Source organism: Balaenoptera borealis (genome assembly GCF_965194805.1).
Source record: "Balaenoptera borealis genome assembly, chromosome: 1".
In the NCBI taxonomy this organism is placed as follows: Eukaryota; Metazoa; Chordata; class Mammalia; order Artiodactyla; family Balaenopteridae; genus Balaenoptera; species Balaenoptera borealis.
The window spans coordinates 79151792-79163283 of NC_138860.1; the positions used below are offsets into that span (position 1 = coordinate 79151792).

The following is an 11492-nucleotide window of genomic DNA, read 5'->3' on the forward strand; positions in this document are numbered from 1 at the left end:
CACATCCCCCCAGGATCCTGTGCAGCACACCACTGCCAGGATCCCGTGATCCAGGGACAACTTTCCCAGGAGAACACGCAGCCTGCCTCAGGCTGTTGCAACCTCTGCTGCCTCAGGCTTGCCCCGCATTACAATTATGATTAAGGTATCCCTCCCTCCCCCCCAACCCCCCATCCCCCCGGCCTGAGTGAGGAAGAGAGCTCTAAACAGCCGCTGCTTTAGCTCCCTCCTGTCTGGGTGGGTAACAGACTCCTGAGGGCAGCCTACAAGCAGAGGGAGGGCCAAAACCAAAGTTGAAACCCAGGAGCTGTGCGAACAAAGAAGAAAAAGGGAAATTTCTCTGTGCACCCTCAGGAGAAGCAGATTAAATCCCCACAATCAATTTGATAAACCCTGCATCTGAAGAATACCTGAATAGACAACGAATGTTCCCAAAATTGAGGCGGTGGACTTAGGGAGCAACTGTAGACTTGCATTCTGCATCTAATTTGTTTCTGGTTTTATGTTTATCTTAGTTTAGTATTTAGTGTTTATTATCATTGCTGGATTTGTTTATTGGTTTCATTGCTCTCTTCCTTTTTTTAATATATATATTTTTTTCTCCTTTTTCTATTTTGTGAGTGTGTATGTGTATGCTTCTTTGTGTGATTTTGTCTGTATAGGTTTGCTTTTACCATTTTTCCTAAGGTTCTCTCCGTTTGTTTTATTGTTTTTGTTTTTGTTTTTTCATTCTGCTTTTCTCTGAGCCGTGTGGCTGACAGGGTCTTGGTGCTCCGGCTGGGTGCTAGACCTGAGCCTCTGAGGTGGAAGGGCTGAGTCCAGGACCTTGGACCACCAGAAAACTCCCTGCCCCACATAATATCAATTGGTGAGAGCTCTCCCAGAGACCTTCATCTCAACGCTAAGACCCAGCTCGACCCAACGGCCAGCAAGCTCCAGTTCTGGATACCCCATGCCAAACAACTAGCAAGACAGGAACACAACCCCACCCATTAGCAGGGAGGCTGCCTAAAGGCATACTAAGTTAACAGACACTCCAAAACAAACTACTGGATGCAGCCCTGCCCACCAGAAGGACAAGATAGAGACCCACTCACTGGAACACAGGCACCAGTCCCCTCCACCAGGAAGCCTACACAAGCCACTGAAACAACCACACCCACTGGGGGAAGACACCAAAAATAATGGGGACTACAAACCTGCTGCCTTAGAAAACGAGACCCCAAACACAGTAAGTTAAACAAAATGAGAAAAAAAAAAAAAATGCAACAGGTGAAGGAGCAAGGTGAAAACCCAGCAGACCAAACAAATGAAGAGGAAATAGGCAGTCTACTGGAAAAAGAATTCAGAGTAATGATAATAAAGATGATCCAAAATCTTCAAAATAGAATGGAGAAAATATAAAAAAACATTTAACAAGGACCTAGAAGAACTAAAGAACAAACAAACATGAACAAAAATAAATGAAATTAAAAATACTCTAGAAGTAATCAATAGCAGAATAAGTGAGGCAGAAGAATGGATAAGTGACCTGGAAGATAAAATAGTGGAAACAACTGCCACAGAGCAGAATAAAGAGAAAAGAATGAAAAGAATTGAAACAGTCTCAGAGACCTCTGGGACAACATTAAATGCACCAACATTCAAATTATAGGTGTCCCAGAAGAAGAGAAAAAAAAGGGTCTGGGAAAATATTTGAAGAGATTATAGTTGAAAACTTCCCTAATATGGGAAAGGAAATAGTCAATCAAATCCAGGAAGTGCAGAGAGTCCCATACAGGATAAAACCAAGGAGAAACATGCCAAGACATATATTAATCAAACTATCAAAAATTAACTTCAAAGAAAAAATATTAAAAGCAGCAAGGGAAAAGCAAAGAATAGCATACAAGGAAAACCCCATAAGGTTAACAGATGATCTTTCAGCAGAAATTCCGCAAGCCAGAAGGGTGTGGCAGGACATATTTAAAGTGATGAAAGAGAAAAACATACAACCAAGTTTACTTTACCCAGCAAGGATCTCATTCAGATTTGATGGAGAAATTAAAATTTTTACAGACAAGCAAAAGCTAAGAGAATTCAGCACCACCAAACCATCTTTACAATAAATGCTAAAGGAACTTCTCTAGGCAGGAAACACAAGAGAAGGAAAAGACCAACAATAACAAACCCAAAATAATTAAGAAAATGGTAATAAGAACACACATATCGATAATTACCTTAAATGTAAATGGATTAAATGCTCCAACCAAAAGAAACAGACTGGCTGAATGGATACAAAAGCAAGACTCATGTATATGTTGTCTACAAGAGATGCACTTCAGACCTAGGGACACATACAGACTGAAAGTGAGGAAATGGAATAAGATATTCCATGCAAATAGAAATCAAAAGAAATCTGGAGTAGCAATTCTCATATCAGACAAAATAGACTTTAAAATAAAGACTATTACAAGAGACAAAGAAGGACACTACATAATGATCAAGGGATCAATCCAGGAAGATGATATAACAATTGTAAATATTTCTGCACCCAACACGGGAACACCTCAATACATAAGGCAAATGCCAACAGCCATAAAAGGGGAGATTGATAGTAACACAGTAATAGTAGGGGACTTTAACACCTCACTTTCACCAATGGACCAATCACCCAAAATGAAAATAAATAGGGAAACACAAGCTTTAAAAGACAAATTAGACCAGATAAACTTAATTGATATTTATAGGACATTCCATCCAAAAACAACAGAATACACTTTCTTCTCAAGTGCTTATGGAACATTCTCCAGGATAGAGTATATCTTGGGTCACAAATCAAGCCTCAGTAAATTTAAGAAAAGTGAAATCTTATCAATCATAAAATCTTTCCTGACCACAACGTTATGAGACTAAATATCAATTAAAAGACTGTAAAAAATACAAACACATGGAGGCTAAACAAAATGCTACTAAATAACCAAGAGATCACTGAAGGAATTAAAGAGGAAATCAAAAAATACCTAGAAACAAATGACAATGAAAGCACAACGACCCAAAAAACTATGGGATGCAGCAAAGGCTGTTCTAAGAGGGAAGTTTATAGCAATACAATCCTACCTCAAGAAACAGGAAAAATCTCAAATAAACAACATATCCTTACACCTAAAGCAATTAGAGAGAGAAGAAAAACAACAACAACAAAAAAACTCAAGTTAGCAGAAGGAAAGAAAACATAAAGATCAGATTAGAAATAAATGAAAAAGAAATGAGGGAAACAGTAGCAAAGATCAATAAAACTAAAAGCTGGTTCTTTCTGAAGATAAACAAAACTGATAGACCATTAGCCAGACTCATCAAGAAAAAAAAAGGGAGAAGACTCAAATCAACAGAATTAGAAATGAAAAAGGAGAAGTGACAACTGACACTGCAGAAATACAAAGGCTCATGAGAGACTACTACAAGCAACAATATGCCAATAAAATGGACAACCTGGAAGAAATGGGCAAATTTTTAGAAAAGCACAACCTTCCAAGGCTGAATGAGGAAAAAATAGAAAATATGAACAGACCAATCACAAGCACTGGAATTGAAAGTGTGATTAAAAATCTTCCAACAAGCAAAAGCCCAGGACCAGATAGCTTCACAGCTGAATTTTATCAAACATTTAGAGAAGAGCTAACACCTATCATTCTCAAACTCTTCCAAAATACAGCAGAGGGAGGAACACTCCAAAACTCATTCTACAAGGCCACCATGACCCTGATGCCAAAACCACACAAAGATGTCACAAAAAAAGAAAACTACAGACCAATATCACTAATGAACATAGATGCAAAAATCCTCAACAAATTACTAGCAACAGAATCCAAAAACACATTTAAAAGATCATACACCATGATCAGGTGGGGTTTATCCCAGGAATGCAAGGATTCTTCAATATATGCAAATCAATCAATGTGATACACCATATTAACAAACTGAAGGATAAAATCCATATTATAATCTCGACAGATGCAGAAAAAGCCTTCAACAAAATTCAACATCCATTTATGATAAAAACTCTCCAGAAAGTAGGCATAGAGGTAACCTACCTCAACATAATAAAGGCCATATATGACAAACACACAGCCAACATCATTCTCTGTAGTGAAAAACTGGAACCATTTCCTCTAAGATCAGGAACAAGACAAGGTTGCCCACTCTCATTGCTATTATTCAACATAGTTTTGCAAGTTTTAGCCACAGCAATCAAAGAAGAAGAAATAAAAGGAATCCAAATCAGAAAAGAAGAATTAAAACTGTCACTGTTTGCAGACGACATGATACTATACATAGAGAGTCCTAAAGATGTTACCAGAAAACTACTAGAGCTAATCAATGAATTTGTTAAAGTAGCAGGATACAAGATTTATGCACAGAAATATCTTGCATTCCTATTCACCAACAATGAAAAATCTGAGAGAAATTAAGGAAACAATCCCATTTACCAATGCAACAAAAAGAATAAAATACCTAGGAATAAACCTTCATAAGGAGACAAAAGACCTGTATGCAGAAAACTATAAGACACTGATGAAAGATGATACCAACAGATGGAGAGATATACCATGTTCTTGGATTGGAAGAATCAATATTGTGAAAATGACTATACTACACAAAGCAATCTACAGATTCAGTGCAATCCTTATCAAGCTATCATTGGCACTCTTCACAGCAGTAGAACAAAAAATTTCACAATTTGTATGGAAACACAAAAGACCCCGAATAGCCAAAGCAATCTTGAGAACGAAAAATGGAGCTGGAGGAATCAGGCTCCCTGACTTCAGACTATATTACAAAGCTACAGTAATCAAGACAGTTTGGTACTGGCACAAAAACAGAAATATTGATCAATGGAACAGGATAGAAAGCCCAGAGATAAACCCACGCACATATGGTCACCTTATTTTTGACAAAGGAGGCAAGAATACACAATGGAGAAAAGACAGCCTGTTCAATAAGGGGTGCTGTGAAAACTGGACAGCTACATGTAACAGAATGAAATTAGAACACTTCCTAACACCATACACAAAAATAAACTCCAAATAGACTAAAGATCTAAATGTAAGGCCAGACACTAAAAAAACTCTTAGAGGAAAACATAGGAAGAACTCTCTATGACATAAATCACAGCAAGATCCTTTTGACCTACCTCCTAGAAAAGTGGAAATAAAAACAAAAATAAACAAATGAGACCTAATGAAACTTCAAAGCTTTTGCACAGTAAAGGAAACCATAAAGAAGACAAAAAGACAACCCTCAGTATTGAAGAAAATATCTGCAAACAAAGCAACTGGCAAAGGTTTAATCTCCAAAATATACAAGCAGCTCATGCAGCTCAATATCAAAAAAACAAACAACCCAATCCAAAAATGGGCAGAAGACCTAAATAGACATTTCTCCAAAGAAGATATACCGATTGCCAACAAACACATACAAGAATGTTCAACATTATTAATCACTAGAGAAATGCAAGTCAAAACTACAATGAGGTATCACCTCACACCGTCAGAATGGCTTTCATCAAGAAATCTACAAACAATAACTGCTGGAGAGGGTGTGGAGAAAAGGGAACCCTCTTGCACTGTTGGTGGGAATGTAAATTGATAGAGCCACTATGGAGAACAGTATGGAGGTTCCTTAAAAATCTAAAAATAGAACTACCATATGACCCAGCAACCCCACTACTGGACGTATATATCCTGAGAAAACCATCATTCAAAAAGAGACATGTACCACAATGTTCATTGCAGCACTATTTCTAATAGCCAGGACTTGGGAGAAGCCTAAGTGTCCATCAACAGATGAATGGATAAAGAAGATATGGCACACATATACAATGGAATATTACTCAGCCATAAAAGAAATGAAATTGAATTATTTGTAGTGAGGTGGATGGACCTAGAGTCTGTCATACAGAGTGAAGTAAGTCAGAAAGAGAAAGACAAATACCACATGCTGACACATATAAGTGGAATCTAAAAAAAACAGGAAAAAAAAAAAAACAGGTTCTGAAGAACCTAGGGGCATGACAGTAATAAAGACGCAGACGTAAAGAATGGACTTGAGGACGTGGGGAAGGGGAAGGGTAAGCTGGGACAAAGTGAAAGAGTAGCATTGACATATATACACTACCAAACGTAAAGTAGATAGCTAGTGGGAAGCAGCGGCATCACACAGGGATATGAGCTGGGTGCTTTGTGACCATCTAGAGGGGTGGGAAAGGGAGGGTGGGAGGGAGGCACAAGAGGGAGGGAATATGGGGATATAAGTATGCATATAACTGATTCACCTTGTTATACAGCAGAAACTAACACAACATTGGAAAACAATTATACTCCAATAAGGATGTTAAAAATAAAAGAAAAATACAGGTGAACAAACAGGACATGTTTGTTAACAGGATAAAATAGAAGTCATACTTGATTTGTGTAGAGTTTAGACAAGTATGTTCACAATGTAAAATTTTATTTAGATACATATTTATAAGTTTTGCACTTTTGTACATGAATTATCATTAAAAAATTTTTTTCTGAAAAAAATACACTATTATATTTGCTTTGGGGAGGGGATAAATTTTAGTTAGCCAACTATCTCTATATTTTTCTTTTTGGTTTTATATCTTTTTCTTGATTAAGAAATTCTTCCCCATATATATTTTGTCTAATTATTATTTCCTTTCTTCTCTTTTTTAATCTCTTTGAAGTAATTTTTGGATGTGGTGCAAAATAATGATTTAAAATTATTTTGTTTTTTATGTATCCACTTATGTCCAGATCATATTAAATAAATCATCCTCTCCAGTGATGCAATACCACATTTTGCCACAAGAAATGCTTCATTTCTTCCCCTATTGGTTTCTGGAACTAGCTATCTACCCTCTAACATGTTGACATATGCATGTCCTTACACAATATTGATAGGATAATTGTAGCTTTACAATAAGTTTGAATATCTAGCAGTTAATTATTTCTCTAAGTAAGCCTTCGTTATCCAAATTTTCATGGTTATTTTCAAACATTTGCTGTGCCACATGAAATTTTAAATTATTTTTTTATAGTTACTCATCCTACCACAAATAGACTCCATTGAGTTTGCTTTTAAATGGGCAGATATATTTTGTTACATTGGAACAAATACAATCTTATGTTAATAAGTCTTCTCACACACAGAAGAATTCCATTTTTACAGCAAATAGATATGTTTTTATTTATGTTCATAAATTCATAAAATTTTTGGAGGTATTTCTTATGGCAGCAAGGTGAGAAGAAATTATAGGGATTTCAGAAAGAATGAGTGGAAGGAAGTGGTATACAAGAAGCACATACAAATCTTTAACACATTTTGTGGTGAAAAACTGGGAATATAAAGAGTTCAGCAGAATCAATAGAAACAATCTGAAGGAAAACCCTGTGTATATTGGAGAAAAAACTTGCCATTCTTCCATCTTGTTTAGTGTGGCACACTTCCAAATCACCTGTTTTCATGGAAACTGTTCCTTTATCTATTCATTCATTTATTCACAATAATTAACATGCCAGTAAGTCTCCTTCAACATGTCTTATTTCTAGTGTTTTTGAAAGGAATGGGTCCAATCAAGGCTCTTCTGTATATGATACACTTTCAATTCCCTACCTAAATGGAGACTGGCTGGTTAAATCATAATGATGACAAGAAAAGGGGTAACAATGGTTACCAGAACCTGTAAGTCTTCCTTGGAGCACTGATTCCCCTTTGATCTGGAGATCTACTGAGAAAAAACTGCAGATGCACTCTGATAATTGACCCCATGGGGAAAAATAAGATTGCTTTCTATTTATTACCAATGGATGAAGCCCCTGTGGAACTCATTTCCTTTTTAGTATTTTTCTTAAGATGGCTGTAACAACCCTTCCAGAGAAGATGAAGGAACATTTAAGAATGCAGAGGGCTTCCCTGGTGGCGCAGTGGTTGAGAATCTGCCTGCCAATGCAAGGGACACGGGTTTGAGCCCTGGTCTGGGAAGATCCCACATGCCGCGGAGCAGCTGAGCCCGTGAGCCACAATTACTGAGCCTGCGCGTCTGGAGCCTGTGCTCCGCAACGAGAGAGGCCGCGACAGTGAGAGGCCCGCGCACCGCGATGAAGAGTGGCCCCCGCTTGCCACAACTAGAGAAAGCCCTCGCACGAGACCCAACACAGCCATAAATAAATAAATAAATACTTTAAAAAAAGAAAAAAAAAAAAAAAAGAATGCAGAGACCCAGGGAAAAGGATGACCCCTACTGTATCTGGCAGAGGTGAGTTGAGGGTCACTGAGGTCTGGAAAGGAAGTATTCATTTCCTATGTTGAGGATGAGACACACTCTAAAGATTCAAATAATGAAGATTTGGACAGGCTTGAATTTTGGCATTGGACTAGGGTTTATGAGAAATCGCCATCTTTGGAGTTCTGGGCTCTGCATATTTATAATCAGAAATAACATCTAGTTATTCAGAGTTTACAGCTGTCTAAGATATAAGTGCTTATAAGTTTCCTTCCTACCAGTATTCTGGATTTTTCTACCTTTAATTATGTTTGTAAGTCTGATCCAAACATATTCATTAAAAAATAGCTACTTTCAAGTGCTTAATACATGCCAGGGGTTGTGAAAGACAAAATGTTGATACTGCTGTAATAGAAGCTCACAGTCTAGTGAAGTTAAACAAATAAGTTACAATAAGACATAATAAGGATTATGGTAGAATCCTTCTGTAGGACACACAGATGAGAATAAACCCAGGTGTGTGTGTGTGTGTGTGTGTGTTTGTGTGTGTGTGTGAATGTAGGGAAGGAGATGAGACCACAGCAAGATTTGTAGAGCTTCTGATAGGAGGCAATGGTTGAGCTGAAATTTGAGGAAAGCCTAGGAAGTATTCAAGTGAAGAAAAGGGAGTAAGAGAGGCTTCTAAGAAGAGGGTTAACATTCACATAAGCAATGACCCAGGAGAAATCATGGTGAACTCTGAAAATTTCCATAGTGCAGCATGAGAGAGTGGCAGATGGGGAATATTGGATATACAGGTCTAAAGTTCAGGAAACATATCTGTGCTGGAGATCTGAAAGAACGGAAAACTACAGAGAGTATGTGTTCATCAACAACAAGGAAGGACATGGTTTTAGGGACCACAGCAGGAAGTTGGAGCACAGAGCCATTTATAGAATGGGTCAAGAAGATGAGTTTATAACACATAAAATAAGAAACAGTGTTACAACAAAACACCCGAGAGGAAGCTTCCATTCAGGAAGAAGGCAAACCTGGAGACGGTGGTTTCATGAGAGCCAAGGAAGATAATCTTCAAGTAGTAGCAATCAGTAGTTTCTGATGCCAAAGTGTAGTTGTAATGTAATGACTGAAACTTTTTCACTGTTTTGCAGTTACCATGTCACTGATACATAGGACAGAATGGCTTCTGTATAGTAGTAGAGAAAGCAGTCACACAGCAAGTGATTGAGGAGTGAACAAGATCTAAATGACAATTAATAAATTGTTAATGACAATTAACAGTTAATAAATTGTTAATATTATTCTTTTAGAAAGCTGTTCAAGGTAGGAAATGATAACTAACAAATATGGATCAATATTAATATGATGGACTTTGATACATTAATTCCTTTAATACTCATAATTCTGCACTAATATTTTTCAACTACAGAAGACTCTGAGGCTCAGAGAGATTATGTAACTTGCCTATTTACCCAACTAATAAGTGGCAGAATGAAAATTCAGGCTCAGAATGTTTGATTTGAACCCATGCTACTAATCATCATGCTATATTGTCTCTCAAACAAAAAGATGAGAGATATAGACAGGTTATCAGTTATTTTGAATCTGGGAAATGTCAAAACACAAAAATACCAGGTAACAAAATACCATTTACATTTATGCTGCACTGATTTTCTTCTCTGTTAGTTGGGTGTACCCTCTTCTTCATTCACAGGTAGCTCTTCTGGGGATATGGAGAGTGGAAATCTTTCAGCAGTGACTGAGTTTATCTTCACTGGGGTCCCCAAACTCCAGGATGGTGGCCTCCTATACTTTTTTCCTTTACTTTTCATCTACACATTTATTGTAATCAAGAACCTAATGATCTTCTTTGCTATAAGGCTGGATGCCCATCTTAACAATCCCATGTATAACTTCGTAAGTATCTTTTCATTTCTTGAGATCTGATACACCACAGCCACCATTCCTAAGACGCTCTCTAATCTGATCAGCAATAAAAACACCATCTCTTTCATTGGCTGTCTCTTGCAGATGTACTTCTTCCATTCACTCGGAAACACTGAAGGAGGCTTGCTGACTGTCATGGCCATTGACAGGTATGTTGCCATCTGAAACACACTCCACTACCTGACCATCAGGACTCCCTGACTATGTGCTCAGCTTTCTGCAGGATCTTGTATCTTTGGTTTCCTCATCCTTCTACCTGAGATTATGTGGATTTCTATCCTACCTTTCTGTGGTCCCTACCAAATCCATCAGATCTTCTGTGATTTCACTCCTTTATTAAATTTAGCCTGCACGGATGCCTTTGTGATCTTGGTGCAAGATGTGATTCATGCTCTCGCTATTCTAATAACAGGTCTGATTATTTATCTTTCTTACATTCGAATTATCATTGTTATCCAGGGCATCCCTTCAGCTGAAGGTCATAAAAAGGCCTTTTTCACCTGTGCTGTGCACATTGCTGTCTTCCTGCTGTTTTTTGGCAGTGTGGCCCTCATGTATCTTAGATTCACTGCTACTTATATACCCATTCTGGGACACCACCATTGCTCTAACATTCTCTGTGCTTGCTCCCTTTTTCAACCCCATTATATATAGCCTGAGAAATAAGGACATGAAAGATGCTATTAAGAAGCTCCTCTGCTCCCCAAAGGTGTTTAATATATCTGGTATGTAATTTAGGCTGCAGTCCTCTATACAAAGGGAACTTCTTCACAAAATATTGAGCCCAAATAGACTAGGGTTTCAAAGAATTATACAATTAGTCCAACTTTCTTCCCCATAAGCTGGTGAATAGACTGGTAAAGAAAGTCCTCCAGAGCAGCCTCAGAAGCAGCGGATTAAAGCTCCACAAACAACTTGATGTGCCTGCATCTGTTGAATACCTGAATAGACAATGAATCATCCCAAATTCAAAAGGTGGACTTTAGGAGAAGGATATATTAATTTCCCCTTTTCCTTTTTTTGTGAGTGTATATGTGTATGCTTCTGGGTGAGATTTTGTCTGTATAGCTTTGCTTTCACCATCAGTCCTAGGGTTAGGTCCATCCATTTTTTTTTTTTTTTTTTTTTTTTTTTACTTAAAAAAATTTTTTTTCCTAATATATGTTTTCTTAATAATTTTTTCCGTATTTTCTATTTTTAGAAATTAAAAAAAATTTTAATAAGTTTTTTCATATTTTTTATTTTAAAAAATTAAAAATTTTTTTCTTAAAAATTTTTT

General features: G+C 37.3%; 1 pseudogene across 1 annotated transcript; it reads left to right on the plus strand.

Moving 5' to 3' along the window:
• The first annotated feature begins 8194 nt into the window (after positions 1-8194).
• Positions 8195-11080, plus strand: LOC309635539 (olfactory receptor 6K3-like; annotated as a pseudogene). Its single transcript has one exon. The product of its transcript is annotated as an olfactory receptor 6K3-like (transcript).
• The last annotated feature ends 412 nt before the right edge of the window (positions 11081-11492 follow it).